Genomic DNA, 5544 nt, shown 5'->3' with positions numbered 1-5544 from the left:
ACTGTATCTGACTGATATGTAAATATTTTGCAAGTAACCTGCCTGACTGTAAACCCTTGGCCTCTCTACTCCAAACTCCAAACCCAGGTTTCCCAGGACACAAATATTAGGAATGCATGGATGTGTTCACTCAGGTGAGGAACGATACCCGCAATGGCCAATGTGTGCAGAATAACAATGTAAGGCCAGGCGCAGTGGCTCACGCCTGTAATCCCAGCACTTTGGGAGGCCAAAATGGGAGAGGATCACTTGAGGTCAGGAGTTCGAGATCAGTCTGGCCAACATGGTGAAGCCCCGTCTCTACCAAAAATGCAAAAATTACCTGGGTGTGGTGGTGTGTGCCTGTAATCCCAGCTACTTTGGAGGGTGAGGCAAGAGAATCCCTTGAACCTGGGAAATGGAGGTTGCAGTGAGCTGAGATCGTGCCATTGCACTTTGGCCTGGGTGACAGAGTCAGGCCCTGACTCAAAAAAAGAAAAAAAAAAAAAAAAAAAAGAGGGAAATGGAGAAATTGGAGAAAAGAGAGAGACAGAATTTTAAAAATCTAGAGAAAGAAATATAAAGAGAGAGAGAGAGATGGAAAGGGAAGAAAGTAAAACCACTTAGCTAAGGAAGCTCAAAAATGAAAATGTGGAAATGGGAGAGGGTAGAAGGCTGTTGGAGAGGGAGTCTGAGGCCCTCAGAAGAACCAAGCATGTAAGGAAGAAAATTAAGGAATAAAACTGTCCCGAATGTCAAAGTCAGAGTCCACCACTCGTAGGCTCCCACCCTGGAAACACACTAGGTCTTCTGTTGTGCTGAATGGCGGTAGCTGCTTCTCCACGTGGCAGAAAGGCGGCTGAGCAGACCATGTGAGAGCACAAACACTATCTCCAGCAACACAGGAGTCCAGGGTCTTCACAGCCAATGAGGTCCCCGCCGGGCCTCCAGGCTTAATCTCAATCTTGCCATTTTCCTTCCTGGTAACTAAAAACAATGGCCAAAGTTCCATCATGGAGCTTGGATTCCTGTGCAATTGGGTTCTGCTTGCAACAGAAGGTGGTTTGAAAACAACCTTTTAATGGCATCAGACCCACTTGTCATCACTGCATGGCTGCTGATGGGTACCTGAGACACCTTTTTTGTAGGATTTCCTTGTTCCTTGGCAGGGTTTCTAATGAAATAACAGGAGGTGGAGGGGAGGGCATGTGTGGGGGGTGTCAGTTACTACATGTTTGGTTTTTTTTTTGACCGAGTCTCACTCTTTCGCTCAGGCTGGAGTGCAGTGGTGTGATCTCAGCTCACTGCAACCTCTGCCTCCTGGGTTCGAGCAATTGTCCTGCCTCAGCTTCCCAGTAGCCGGGACTACAGGCACGCGCCACCACGCCCAGCTAACTTTTGTATTTTTAGTAGAAACGAGGTTTCACTATGTCGGTCAGGCTGATCTCGAACTCCTGGCCTCGTGATCCTCCCTCCTTGGCCTCCCAAAGTGCTGGGATTACAGACATGAGCCACTACACCTGTCCCAGTTACTGCATCTTGAGGAAATCAGGCTTGGGGATGGGAGCAGGAAAACACATCACCCTTTTCAGTTATTACACAAAGCTGTGCACAGCAAGGCTTATTACCACTACACCTACCTCTCCCTTCATTCCTCCCTGGGTGGCCAGGGCAGGCCAGGAGGCATTGTGTTATCGGCTTAGGGGACCACCACATTCAGAGCAAATTCAAGCTACAACGGGGAGAAGCACCTGTTTTCCTAAGGACCTCAGACATCTGGATTTTAAGGAGTCACTAAATGGATTCCACAGATGAAGAAGACAGAAGAGTTAGTGAACTTTAAGATATATCAGTAGAAGTCATACAAACTGGAAAACAAACACATTAGAAAAATGAAACAGGAACTTCAGAGTCCTGTGGCACAGCTGGAGTCCCAAAAGGAGAAAATGAGGAAGAAAACAACTTCGGAAAATTCCTGAGAATTGAAAGCAGGAACTCACACAGACACTTGCAAACCAATGTCCATATTGTAGGGGCAACAAGATTTCACCTTCATCATCTTAGGATCCTTGCTGGGCCTGATAATTGCACTGACATATGATTAGGTTAACAAGATAAAAGCATACACATGTATTTGTTTAATGAAAGTTTTATGTGGCATGGGGGTCCTCATAAGGAAACAAGCCAGAAAAGCAATTAAGAGCCAAACACTTATATACTGAATTGGACAGACAAGTAAACTGCGCTAATGGGATAAAACCAAGGGTGTGGGCTAGGGTGGTTAATCAGGTAGAGAAGTGGCTCAGAAGCCATAGTGTAATGAGGCTGGTTTGGATAGATCTCCTTTGCCTCAACTTTGCATCCTTCATGCTAAGAATGCTGTCTTCAGGCTGGCCGCAGTGGCTCACGCCTGTAATCCCAACACTTTGGGAGGCTGAGGCGGGCATATCACCTGAGGTCAGGAGTTCAAGACCAGCCTGACCAACATGGTAAAACCCCGTTTCTACTAAAAATACAAAAATTAGCTGGGCATGGTGGCAGGCTACTCAGTGAGTACCCAGCTACTTTGGAGGCTGAGGCAGGATAATTGCTTGAATCCAGGAGGCAGAGGTTGCAGTGAGCCCAGATCGCGCCACTGCACTCCAGCCTGGGCAACAGAGCAAGACTCCATCTCAAGAAAAAAGAAAAAAAAATCATCAATATCAGTATGATTCACATAGCCAAGAGGTAGAAACAGCCCAAATGTTCATCAATAGATGAATGAATAAAACGTGACACATACATGCAACAGAATTTATTAAGCCATAAAAGGGAATGAAATTCTGATGCATGCTACAACATGGATAAGCCTTGAAAACGTTACTTTTAATGAAATAAGGCAGACGCACACGAAACAACGTATTTTATTATTCTACTTCTGACAAAATTCATGGACACTACCTACAAGTTACCAGGGGCTGAAGATAGAAGTGTTGAGGAGTGATTGCTTAATGGGTACATAATTTTTTGGAATGAAGAGAAAGATCTGAAAATGGATAGTGGTGGTAGCCAATATTGTCAATGTACTTAATGCCACCGAACAGTACACCTAAAAAATGATTAAAATGGGGCTGGGCACGGTGGCTCACACATGTAATCCCAGCACTTTGGGAGGCCGAGGCAGGTGGATCACGAGGTCAAGAGATCTAGACCATCCTGGCCAACATGGTGAAACTCCCGTTTCTACTAAAAATACAAATATTAGCTGGGCATGGTGGTGCACACCTATAGTCCCAGCTACTCAGGAGGCTGAGGCAGGAGAATCGCTTGAACCCAGGATGTGGAGGTTGCAGTGAGCCAAGACTGCACCACTGGACTCCAGCTTGGGCAACAGAACGAGACTCCGCCTCAAAAAACAAAAACAAACAAACAAAAAAACCCAGTGAATTTCATGTTATGTTTATTTTACCACAATTAAAAAATTATGAAGAAATAATGGCCAAATACTTCCTTGTGAAAGACAATGACTCACGTATCTAAGAATCTCAAGGATCCCCAAGCAGAGTAAATGCACAGGAAACTGCACCAAGACACACAGTCAAACTGTTGAAAACCCAAGATAATTATCTGAAGAGGAGCCAGTGACAAGCAACACATTACATACAGGGGAGTAATGTTAAGAATAACGCTAACTTTTAGTCAGCAACAATGGAGGCCAGAAGACAAAGAAATGACCTCTTTAAAGCATATCCAGGCCAGGCACGGTGGCTCACACCTGTAATCCCAGCACCTTGGGAGGCTGAGGCAGGCAGATCACCTGAGGTCAGGAGTTCAAGACCAGCCTGGCTAACGTGATGGAACCTCAACTTTACTAAAAATACAAAAATTTGCCAGGCATGGTGGTGCAAACCTGTAATCCCAGCTACTCAGGTGGCTAAGGCACAAGAATCGTTTGAACCTGGGAGGTGGAGGTTGTAGTGAGCTGAGATCATGCCACTGTACTCCAGCCTGGGCGACACTCTGTCTCAAAAAATAAATTAAAACAAAATAAAATAACATATTCAGCCAAAGTATCTCCAAAAACTAAGGTGAGGAGACTTCCAGGTAACTAAAAACAATGGCCAGTGAGTGGTAAGCAACCTCCCCAAATCTCCTCTCAAATGCTGTGAAGTAACTCCACACCTATGAATCTTCTACACAAAACTATACCTTCAACAGTGCCTTCAAGACATAGAGAATGCCAAAATTGCAACATAACTATGAGTAAAATCAGACAAAGCATTAAATCTTAGCACCACGGTCCCACACATGCCCACCCCAAGGCTCTGTTAGGTAAACTGCAAGAAAGAGGGATAGCTGGTGGGGGGCCTGAGACAGAGCTGGAGCAAGACCCTCAGACTCATCTACCCTTAATTTGAAAATGCAAAAAAACAAAACAGAATCAAAACCCTGGCCAATCATAGGAGAACTGCAGGAAACAGACTTAAAACTATGTGTCATTTATAGACCAGAGCAACTGTGTCTCACACTGCTAATAAAGACATACCCGAGACTGCCTAATTCATAAAGAGGTTTAATGGACTCACAGTTCCACATGGCTGGGGAGGCCTCACAATCATGGCGGAAGGTGAATGAGGAGTGCTGTCTGAATAGCCCACTCCTTAATTTGCATGTAATTAAAACTGGGTATAAATACTGCTAGCCAACAGCCCATATGCTGCTACGCTGGGTATACTGCCTATGAGTCAGCCGTGCTCCACAAAAGGGGCAGCCACTCGGCTGTGCCCTGCTGCTTCAATAAACCCAATTTCTTTTACCGCTGGCTGCCTCTTGAATTCTTTCCTGAGCAAAGCCAAGAACCCTCCTGGGCTAACCCCCAGTTTGGGGGCTCATCTGCCCTACATCATCAGCAGAAAAATAGAAACTCAAAGAATCAGAAGGAAAGATCAGAAATCAAAGCCACCATAAAGAAATGGAAGAATGCCTTTGATAGGCTAATCAGTCATCTGAACATGGCTGGGTGCGGTGGCTCACGCCTGTAATCCCAGCACTTTGGGAGGCCAAGGTGGGCGGATCATGAGGTCAGGCCATCAAGACCATCCTGTCTAACACGGTGAAACCCCATCTCTACTAAAAATACAAAAAAAAATTAGCCGAGTGTGGTGGTGGGCGCCTGTAGTCCCAGCTACTCAGGAGGCTGAGGCAGGAGAATGGCATGAACCTGGGAGGCAGAGCTTGCAGTAAGCCGAGATTGCACCATTGCACTCCAGCCTGGGTGACAGAGCAAGACTCTGTCTCAAAAAAAAAAAAAAAAAAAACAACAAAAAAAGAGCACAACTTACCAATGATCAGGTGTATGGGCTCCAGGCAGCATCCAGCTGGGTGCAGAAACCCCCTCCCACCAATAAATAAATGAAATAGAAAAACAAGCTGGGTGTGGTGGCACATGCCTGTATTCTCAGCTACGTGGGAAACTGAGGCAGGAAGATCATTTGAGCCCAGGAGTTCGAATCTAGCCTAGGCAACATAGGGAGACCCCCATCTCAAAATAAATAAATTTAAAAGAAAAACAATGAAATATCCATA

Source organism: Pan paniscus, chromosome 20 (assembly GCF_029289425.2).
Source record: "Pan paniscus chromosome 20, NHGRI_mPanPan1-v2.0_pri, whole genome shotgun sequence".
Lineage (NCBI taxonomy): Eukaryota > Metazoa > Chordata > Mammalia > Primates > Hominidae > Pan > Pan paniscus.
Note: the sequence above shows the minus strand (reverse complement) of the source record.